Source organism: Equus quagga, chromosome 6 (assembly GCF_021613505.1).
Source record: "Equus quagga isolate Etosha38 chromosome 6, UCLA_HA_Equagga_1.0, whole genome shotgun sequence".
Taxonomy (NCBI): domain Eukaryota; kingdom Metazoa; phylum Chordata; class Mammalia; order Perissodactyla; family Equidae; genus Equus; species Equus quagga.
In genome coordinates this window covers 88882051-88893253 of record NC_060272.1, presented here as the reverse complement: position 1 = coordinate 88893253, position 11203 = coordinate 88882051, and the positions used below count along the sequence as shown (strand labels likewise).

Here is an 11203-nt window from a genome sequence, read left to right as displayed (position 1 = left end):
ATTTTTGGTTTAAACTTTGCTGAGTTTCCTATAAAGGGCACGATACTATGACTCTCCTGGTACAGCCATGTACACATACGTACATGGTTAAGAGCTTGCTGGAACCACACTGCCTGGATTCAAGGCCTGGCTCCACCACTTGCTGCAGCAAACTACCCCTCGAGAGCTGAACCCAGCCTGCTGACTTTTTATACGGCCCAACCTAAGAATGGTATTTAGCTTTTTAAATGGTTGAAAAAAGTCAAAAGGATGGATATTTTATGACACATGCAGACTATGTGAAATTCAAGTTTCAGTGTGCATAAACAAAATTTCGTTGGTACATGAACAGACCCATTCATGATGCATCGTCTAGGCTGCCATCGCTCCACAAGGGCAGGGCTGGGTAGTTGAGACAGAGACTGTACGACTCTAGAGGCTAAAATACTCACCACCTGGGCCTTTATGGACAACGTGTGCTGATCCCTGACTTACTAGCTGTGTGAATTTGGACAGTTAATGTATTCTCTGGGCCTCAGATTCTTCATCTACAAGATGGGGATAGTAGTGCCCATTTTACACAATGACTGAGATGACAAAATATGTTAATATACTTAAAAATACATGGAATAGTGCCTGGCATGCAGTAAATTTGTTGTTATAAGATAATACTTACCTTGAAATGTTTAAAAAAGTGCCAAGATCTCTCATCAGTGGTTTGTATGTGTTTTAGGAACATGCTTTCTACCTGAAGCCAGGTGTGCCTGTGGGTGAGCAAGTGAAGCATTGCATGTGCACAGGAGAGCATCGCAACCCTCTCTCCCTGCTGGACTGGGGGTCAGGTCAGTCTCTCCACAAGTCCCCCTGTAGTGACACTGTGGGAAAGATGATCTCTGACTTCTCGCTTTGTGCTCCTGGAGCCCTGTTCCAATCCTCGCCCTTTATCAACACCAGCTGAGCTTTCTTTATGCTGTAGCTCTTTATTGATTCTCACTGATGAATGGAGATGGGAATTTTTATATTTCTGCCCATAATTTTGATGTGCCATAATAAGTAGTCACCATGTTACCAAATGTAAAAAATCCAGCTGGAAGTGATGAAGGAGATACAGATAATTAGAAAGCAGATAATGTGGGAAACCTTCATTGTAACATTGTTGGATAAACCAGTTGTTGCAACCAGATAGTATAACCTTCATGAACTCAAGAGTCAATCTAGGTTAAAGTTATGGAGGATTCTTACTCTTCATGCTCTGGAGGAAAAGAAAAATTTTCATTCTGTCATTTGTGGTTGTAATTGCAGAAACTTGACTCAAATGCCTGACATTCTTGAAGATGCTGTTACATGCACCTTTTAAAATGCAACAACTTGGTGTGTTTTCTGCCTCTTGGCAGTGGACGGTGAGTGTGAAGAGAATGCAAGCGTGTCTGAGAGCACGTCATAGCAAGCAAGAGCGCTGTCCGGTGTTGATGAAAGGACAGTGACTGGCCCCTCCCGTTCTTGAGGGACACCAGCTCATAGGACCCCTTGAGACCTAAGTAGAGTCAATTGCACATACAACCATGAGACTAAAATGTGAAAATGATGGTCATACACAGAGACGTTTTAACTTAAAATGCTATATGTCTGAAGCCTATGGTTAAGAGCTTTCAGAACTAAGGAAAATTCCGACTCTTTCTTTGCAGCCAAGAATTGACTTGGTCTACGGGTCTGTCATTTACAATGAGGTACCGTGGTAGAAGCTATGGCTCATTTTGTCCACTTTGGAAATAGAAACGGTGATCAGAAGATGAGATGAAAGACTCTTTCAACTTTACAAGACTACATTTTAAATCATTTTCCTGGATGCAGAATCATTGTAAGGAAGAGCTCGTGCTAAGGCCTAAGGACAGTCTCCTAATTCCTCTGAGTCTGAGCTGTTTTCGTTGCAGTGTCCATCAAACTCAGTTTTATACTTTGAAACCGCGGAGTAGCAAAGAAATCCCTGGGCTTTCGCCCCCTGGTTTTATTTTATTTTTATTTATTTTTTTTGATTATTTTATTGAGGTCAAATTGGTTTATAACCTTGTGTAAATTTCAGGTGACCTATTTCAGCTTCTGTATACACTGCATCATGTTCACCACCAAAAGTTCAGTTTCCATCCATCACCGTCCATCCGTGCCCCTTTACCCATTTCCTCCTCCCTCCACCCCCTTGCCCTCTGCTAACCACCAATCTATTCTCCGTATCTATGTTTGTTTGTTTATCTTCCACAAGCACTGGGCTTTTTAATCAAACAGTGGCTTATAAAGACTGAGAGCCCATGGGCTGGATTATACAAGCTCACGTCAGAAAAACAAAACAAAATAAACCCCCAAATCCCTCCAAATTTATTAAAAATATGAAAGTAAAAGCACTGTAAATAGTTGGCAGTAGATCTTGCCTTATGCATGCAGTTCTAGAGTAAGCTCACTCTGTTTCTTTTAGTGGTAGTGTTTCCAAAAGGAGTAAAATGAATTTTTAAAAACTGTGCATAACACTTGTCCCATGTTGAGAATGATGAATTATACGTCACAACATGATTTTTATCTGCTCCCTGCTGTCTTCCCCTGAAGAACATTTCATGTATTACAGATTAACATTTGTTTATACATCTTGAAATAGTTTAATAAACCAAAAATGTAATCCTGGGAGGTTTACAAAGCTTAATCTAATTAACCAACTCCAATTATTCAGATCATCCAAGGGAGAAAAGAAATCAATAGTGTGTATTTGAAATAGGAAATACTTAAGAATGCTTTCCCAACAAAATCACCTTTGTGGTTAGAGTTTGCTTTTCAACACTCCCACTGTACAGCAGGTGCTAAGAAAGGCCAGTCAGAGCACTCACACTGTCAAAGACTGGCCAAAGAGTCTGCCACCTGGATAACACCTAACTGTGATTTAAGATTGTTTGGCAGTCTGCATCACTTTAGTCAGACCCCTGGGAAGGGTGACTTTGGCACAAGGGTCGACCAAAGAAGGGCAGACAACAAGCATTTGTTGAGCGCTGCCATGTGCCTGCTAGGTGCTTATAGTGTTTCCCGTCATCTTCACTACAACTCTGCAGATGAGAAATAAATATGCCCATTTCACAGATGAAACACCTGAGGCTCAGGGAGACAGAGCGACTTTTCCAAGAACACAACTAGTAAGTGGTGCTGTCAAGAGCTAAGTTCTGGAAAGAAATAAAGCCCCGGGGAAGTACAGCTGAGTTAGTACCCAAAGTGCTCATTCTGTTAGTGGGGAAAGTAAACCACAGGCAAAGTAAATGCAAAAAGGTCCCCTTTGAATAAAATGAATAAACAACGTGGTTGTCAGGACAGCAGAATTTGACACCTCTGTGTACTGTGAAATCCTCAAAAAATGTGCCACTGCTTAGGTGAGGTGATTCTCAAGAAGGCCCAAGTATTGGCCTGCCATATTGATTCCATTGGAAACGAATGCTTGGACCTGCAGGCTGCAGGAGGGCAGGGACAGTCCCCATCCTAGTCTCTGCTCTCTCCCGTTCCTAGCAGAGTGCTTGGAACAGAGTAGGCTCAAGGATGAATAGTTTGTCCATTGACTAAAGGAAGCAAACAGAAATCTCTACATTCCCATGTATCCCAGGAACTTGTGTGAGTCTCACTGAGTTGTTAGGGAGGCCAGTTCACACTGGCCAGCCCTCCGCATAACCAGGGCTGGGAGGATGGTGAATTAAGCAAAGAGCCTAGGGTGCAAATTTTAAGGGGGCACCCACTCTCAGTGTCGTGCAAATGCAAGGTTAGCACCTCAGAGTGAGGGCCTCCTTAAATTTTGCTCCCTAGGCACCTTGCCTAGCTCAGCCTCCTCCTGGCCCTGCCAAGAAGATCCTGGGTTTGTCTTGGATGAGTATAACGTAGCAGTTAAGAGTGCAGGCTCTGGACTCAGTCCAGCTTCCAATCCAGGCTTTGCCTCTCACTAACACTAACTAGCTAGAACCTTAGGCAAGTTACTTACCAGTTATCCCTCTAAGCATCTGTTGTTTCCTGCAAAATGAGGTTAATAGTTGCACCTGTCTGACAAGGATCCTGTGAGGGTTAAATGAGGTGCTGCCTGGAAAGAGCCCAGCATGTGTGGGCAGAATGCGTACACTCAAGATTCCAGGGGAAACCACCAGCAGCTCCCCAAAAAGGGAACCCAGAGCTAACTTCTAGGGCTCCGTAAGTGTCTGGAAGTACGTTATTGCTGTATCTAGTCAGATAAGGTTGGTGAAGGGAGTGAAGAAAAAACGTTTACTTTGGCCTGGGTGTGGTAATGGCAACATACTATTTGTGGACGAACAAAGACTTTCCAGGAAGCCCCTTCTAGAGTCTGGGAAAATGAGATTTACAGAGATAAAAATCTTCCCTCTTAATTTGTTATGATCTGTTTGCAGTGTTCAGAGAAAAAGACTGCCATGTGAGAGGTCTACAAAGAACAGCTTCATATCGGGTTGAGTTTGTATATAAATTTTCCCCAGTTCTTACCCATAACAGGGGTTAGCGTTAGTGCCAGCTGCATTCGTCTGGTGTGATGAGGTGAGTTAATCTGGTGTGAGTTAATCTGGTGTGAGTTAAAGGTCCACGGACCCAGCCCAAGGTTTTACCACGTAGACATTGCTTCCTAAGCACCACATTCTGTTGTGGGAAACACTCTCTGTCTCTTTCCGTGGATGAGAAAACAGGACATGATTCATGAGGGGATGGTGGGTTGTTTTGGATGATCAGCTAAATAAGGCAGCCACTGGAAAAAAATATTGCAATCTCTGGCAAAGAGAACACTCAAATATGTTTCCTTCACTATTCTGTGACCATCATGGCAAGAATCATGAATGGATGCTAAAACTAGCAGCTAGAAAAATTTGATGAGGAGAAGGACGCTTACATAGCCTCTCAGTGTCTCCCCCCAAATTGCGTATTAATCAAAGAAAAAGAATAACAGAAACTTTATAATGGGGAAACCTGGAAGACATCATCTTAACCAAATAGTCACCAAGAATGGGACAAAGTGACAGCATGTGCCTCCTGATGTGATGCACTGAGGAGGACACAAGATCTCTTCATGGTATTCCTGCCTGAAATGCATAACCTGAATCTAATCATAAAGACATTAGAACAAACTGAGGGATATTTTGCAAAATACCTGGAATGTATTCTTCAAAACCATTAAGGTCGTGAAAGACAGAGAAAGCAGAGAGACTATTCCAGATTGCAGGATACCAAAGATTGCATGATGAATAAATGCAACATGTCATCCTGGGGTGAGTCCTGGACCAAGGGAAACATTTGTCATAAAGGACAATTCACCAGAGTTGCATTTTGGTGACAGTAATGTACTCATGTTAAATTTCCTCATTTGATAATCATACTGTGGTCATGTAAGAGAATGTCCTCAAGTAATAGACATTGGAGTATTTAGGAATAAAAGGTACAATGTCTGAAATTTACTCCCAAATGGTTCAGAGAAAAAGAAACTTGTAAATGTATGAGTCTGATAGATAATAAAGCAAGTGAAGCAATATGTTAATGGTGAATCTGATTAAGTTATGGGAGTTTTTTACATTATCCTTCAACTTTTCTACAGTTTATACTCTATACCATATTTTGCACTATAAAAATCAATAACAACAGCCAATAACATACTAGTTTTCTGCACATTCATATGAATTTTAGGGAGTTATTGTCTTTTACCCTGGAGAAATAACCTACAAATAAAAAAGAAGTAGCCCCACATTGTGAAATCTGCAAATCCCAGAGGTCAATAGCTTAAAGACAGCTCGCAGGGACAGTAAAGAAAACAGGTGTCACAAGAGACAGACAAGCACATACAAGGACAGCAAGGTGGGAAATGACTGTTTTCAGTGCCGCTGACCCAGAATACAGAATAGGTACCCTTTTTCTCCTGGTATCCACTGCCATCACCTCGAAGGGCTGATTTTTGGTCTGTGTCCTGAAGAACTCTTTTCTAAATGATGCAAGACTTACTTTGAGGAGACATGCAATGAGAAAGGTTTATGAATAAGAATCAGGCCAAAGTCCGAGGTCAGGGAAGAATGCATGGTGAAAAGGAAACTGAGTCAATGTCTTACTGCTTCAACCAAGCGAGAATCTCAAAAACATTTGAGGGTTCAAATCAGCATATAGATTGTGTCCCTACAAACCCTGTAGGGTTACTTTCCTGATTAGATGGTGGTTAGCTTATGCCCTGAAGCAACAGAGACAGAAACCAAGGTTGCCAAGGTTAAGATGGAAATTGTGCTTGCTTCAAAACAAATTGGCTTCCTAGCTGCCTTTCCTCCTGGCCTAGCACCTGTTGTTGCAGGTATTTATTGCCTTACACTTGAAATGAAAAGGTGAACTTTGAAGTGCAAGGACTGGCTATTCCTGAGAGAGCAGGGAGTCTGGAAGTGAAGTAGTCACACACATTGTGCTCTCCTAATGGCTTTGCCTTCCTTTGGTGCTGTGAACCTATCCCCCGGTCAGTCTGAAATTCATCTGCAAGCCTAGTGGCCACTCTCTATCCCACTGGGGCTGCCAGAAAGAGTGAGGTTTTCAGTATTGCGCAGGTAGGAAATGTCTAGATTCTTTAAAAATTCCCCGTTGCTGGTGGGGCTGCGCTGGTTCCCCAATCCCAGTTTTAGGATGAGGCCACAGTCTTGGGGCTCCTGCTGAGCTCTGAGACTCTAGAGTGTGTGGGCACTGGTGCCAGCAGGGAGGCAGGGCATGTATGGTAGAATCTGCACACCAGGCCCAGTGGCTGCAAGTGGGCTGTAAATGAAGAGCCGGCTGCCTCCCTTGGCAGAAGGAGCCTCAGGACTGATGTGGAGCACGTCAGATTCATACTGCAGAAGTTGGTCCATGAAGCCAAAGTTGGGGGAGATCACACTCTTCTGCTGGATGCAGTCCAAGGCCTCCTTCAGGCCAACCGCTTGGTCTTCATGAGATAATCCTTGCAGATAGAGTATAAATGGGGGATCCAAGTCTCACAGAGGACCAGGATCTTCCTCCCTTTCCCCTGACATAGTCGATGAAGTGTATTGCTTCTTGAAAGTGGGAGCTAATGTCAATCACTTGGCTGTCTTCCACGGGGGTCTATTTGTAGTGCAGGTGGGCCACACAGACATTGGAGGTCTGCTGAGAGACATTCAGCAGGACCATGATGTTCAGGTTGGTGAGGATTTTGCACTTGGATGTACGGTGGGCACTTCTAAAGTTGAGGTATAGAAGGATTGCAACTGGGCCACCCTGCTCATAAGCCAGCTTGTAGCTGGTGTCAAGTGCTGGTTTCCCACACTGGTTAATGAGGGCTTTTTCATTTTAACCTCCCCTTGTGAAATGGGTTTGAAGTCCACACAACACTCAGAAGCTTCTGAGTAAAAGGTCTCATATCCCCCTTTCAGCAAGTAGACCCACAGGGCTGCTGCTGGCTGACCCAGCCACTCACCACCTCAGAAGCCCTAGTTTACATTTTTAAGTCTCTGAAACTATATATTCTCAAACATATTTCTCCCCATGTAGTTAAACACAGATTCCATGCAAATTTTATTATTTTAGTTCAGAGTTTGGAAGGATTTCTATAACAACAACAACACAAAAGTGCTGCTATTGATGGGGGTTAAGATTTTTGGTTTAGGGGTTTCCTCTTACATAACATGCCCATAAAATGGTAAGATCTGTCAATATTAGGTCACCTATTTGGCTCAGAATTATAGAGTTGCCAAGTAATTCTCAGTGACATTAAATTTAAGGAATTTAGGGATGAACCCCAAATATCATGTCATCCTTAAAATTTCCTGTTTAAATCTAAAAGTAAATGTATAAATCACATCTTGAGCTCACTTACATTTTCAGCCCCACCCATCTGTACCCAGTTGTTTCACATGTTGGTGGAAGCTTGACATAGTGTCAGGGCTCTTAAACCAGGTGCTGGAACATCTGGAAGGTGTACTCTTATTTAACGGGGATATTTAATTTTATTCAATCTCTTATGCTAGAAATAATTTACAAGCAGAAAAGGCCTAAAAGATGGAAATTCTATGTTTTGTCAAAATAATTTCCTATGTCCTAAAAGGCGGAAATCTCTCTATTAAAAGAACTAAGGGGTTTTTTTTTTAACTGCTTGCCTTTAACATCTGTTGTCACTGTGGTTAAATGGATAACTAAGCATTATTTCACAGCAACCAGTGTCTCACAGCAACACAAGATCAGGAAACACTTGACCTTGTTTGACCAAGTGTTTTAAAACCTTTTGGTATTTTCAATATGCTTCCCCAAATTCCAATCCTAAATTATGCCTTTCTTTTGACATGAAAGTGGTGTTGAAAATTTTCAGAGGGCCCCTGGGACTTCTCAAAGAATTTATTCTCTTCCCATAAAAATGGGGATACTAAACTAATTAGGTTTATTTAACATCTTAAATTTCCTGGGAAGCATTGTCAAGTAAATGATGATAAACCTTCCTAGGTTATATTGCATAGGCAAATATTATTCATTATCTTAAACTTGCTACCTTGCTTCCAGCACTACAGGAGGAAAATGACCACAACTGCATTTTCTTATCTGATTTTCTTTACAGATGGGTCTTACCTAAAAGATAAGCAGTGACATAACCAGACTAGATACCCCGCCCACCTCAAGAATGTCCACTGCTCTCTGTTAACCCTGCTAACCCAGAGGAAGATTTCCTTCTACAGTCCCAAGAAATTGACACAGAAGAAGAAAAACAAATATGGCAAAAAAAAAAGGTAATTTTTGACACCACAGTGCAGATGTGGTTCGGGTCTGATAAGAAACCACAGTGCCTATTGGAGCACAATTGTCACTGCTCCAGCATATACATTAAATACCTGTTGGTCACCTGAAAAATTGATTTTATGGGGAAAACCATATTTTTGGAAATTTTCTCCTACAGTGGCTCATAAAGCAAATGCTCATTGTACTATATGTCCTACATATAATCCTGGGAAAACACTTCAGGTGTTGCAAGGTCACCTTCCCTTTCCTAAGGAACCATTTCTTCAAGTGCCACCATCTCAAACATATATCTTATTAATGACCTGTATGTTCTCATGTTGGGTTGAGGCCTTTCCTTGCAGAGAGTGATGACTTTAGCAGTAGGTAAATTATTATTGGAAAAGATAATTCCTTTTTGAGGAATTTTTACCAAGTCTTATCATCCCCAATCCTCAAGATTGGTGGAAAGAACTCATACTGCAATCAAAACTCAATTGGCAAAACTTTCAGAAGCATTTGCTCTCTCATGGCCAAAAGCTCTTCTTCTAGTAGTTCTTGATCTTAGATCTATACCTTTTGGTAAACATCGGCTGTCTCCTTTTGAAATCATAACAAGGAGCCCTATGCAATTATATAAGGAAATGTATGAACCAACTTTTGCTTAAGGGAGATATATTGCATTGTTTTCAAGGTCTCACTGAGGTGCTTAAAAGAAATGAAAGGTTCGGAGCTGATTCCTTTCTCAGAGAGCTCCTGGGAGATGAAGACCTTAAGAATCATGGACTGCAACCTGGAGATTTTATGTATTAGAAGAGGCATCAAATAGTCTCTGGAGCACTGTTTGAAAGAACCATAATTGATACTTTTAAAAAATCCATGTGCTATAAAATTAAAGGGCATAGACTCATGGATTCACATTTCTCATTAAAAGAAATCTCCTCTGCCTGAGTGGATTTCAACTCTTGTTTCTGACACCTAACTTTGACTGACCAATACAAATACCTCCCAACCAGGGTGTTATAGATAGCTGTCCCAAGACACTGGACCAGGCCTGTGTTCCCAAGCTCCTATCTCCTCATTTAAACCCTTGTAGTGCTTAAAGCATATACTCATTTTATAATTGTTCCACTTAAGCTTTTCGGAATAGTATCATACTTAAAGAAAGTGACTTGATTGGAACAGATTGGTTTTGGAGATCAGGCATTTATTGTGTGGCTCCTAATGGAACTCACTTGTTATAAAGAACAAACTTATGAACTTGGATACCACCTGGATGGCTAGGGAACTGCACCCTGGGTTCCCCTTCGATGCAGGGAAATATTTGCCCTGAACTAACAACTGTTGCCTGTCTTCCTCTCCTTAAGGCCAGATTGGCTCGTTCAGTGTTCCACTGGTATGAGCACCTCATGGCTATATATGTTCTTTCCTTGGAGCTAGAAGATGTCATATCACGTATAGAAGCCCTGAATAAATTTACTCAACAAGCCCTTAATGATAGCCAAGCAGGAATAGCCTTATTCAATACTTAAATGTCTTTAATGAGATAGGCTGTCCTCCAAGATAGAATGGCCTTAGATATTTTAACTGTGCTCCAAGGTGATATGTATAGTCGTTCAAACTAACTGCTGTGTTTTTACACCTGATGAATCTTCCAGTGTGTCATCTCTGTGAAAGCATATGAAAAAGCATGTGAATGCCTTAAGTGATCCTACACCCAGTCTTGTTTTGTTTGGTTGGCTCCCTCCAGGTATTGGTTCCCTTTTGTGATCTGGATTGCAATTCCTATTTCTATTACTCCTTGGAATTCTTATATTCATCATGATATTCAAACTAATCACTGTTTTCTTTACTCAGTGTTGTAAGACTGGCATGCAGGCTAGATTAATGATTGCAAAGTGACTTGAGCTGGTTTCTCAATCTTACAACTGTAGGTGAATTTTGTTTTCTGATAAAGGCTATGCCTAAGAAGTCACTTTTTAACTAATCATTTCAAGTGTTATCTGTTCTATAATTGTTGTAAACAATGTAACCATAGGAAGTCATGTAAAAGCACAGGCATGACATATGTGCAATAATCTAAAAATAACTGACAAATTACATAACCTAGGAAATACTTCCCTTGTTAAAATATACCTCTATGCTTGTCCACTGTACCTGAATATTTCCCCCCAACAGGGATAACTGGGAAAATAAATTAAATAAAAGACTAACACTGAGGGACATGATGGACCCAGGGCAGGCAGCAACTACTCAGGCACCTTGGGACAATATCTTGATCATCAAGGCTTTCTATCAAAAGATTACTGATCAAAAGGGAGAAATGACAGGAGATTTTCACATATTGAGGTACATGGGGTAACTATTTGGGTTCAAAACTGATCCAGCTTGAACTAAAAAGCCTGACTTATGGCCTATCAAATGTACATGGTACATCTGCTTTAACCATTAAAGTAAATAACACACTCCCTTAAGA

At 41.3% G+C, this 11203-nt stretch overlaps 1 pseudogene; it reads right to left on the bottom strand.

The window, feature by feature from the left end:
* Nucleotides 1-6634: 6634 nt before the first annotated feature.
* The window catches only part of LOC124240768 (dual specificity protein phosphatase 5-like), a 47312-nt pseudogene continuing 42743 nt past the window's right edge, over nt 6635-11203 (bottom strand).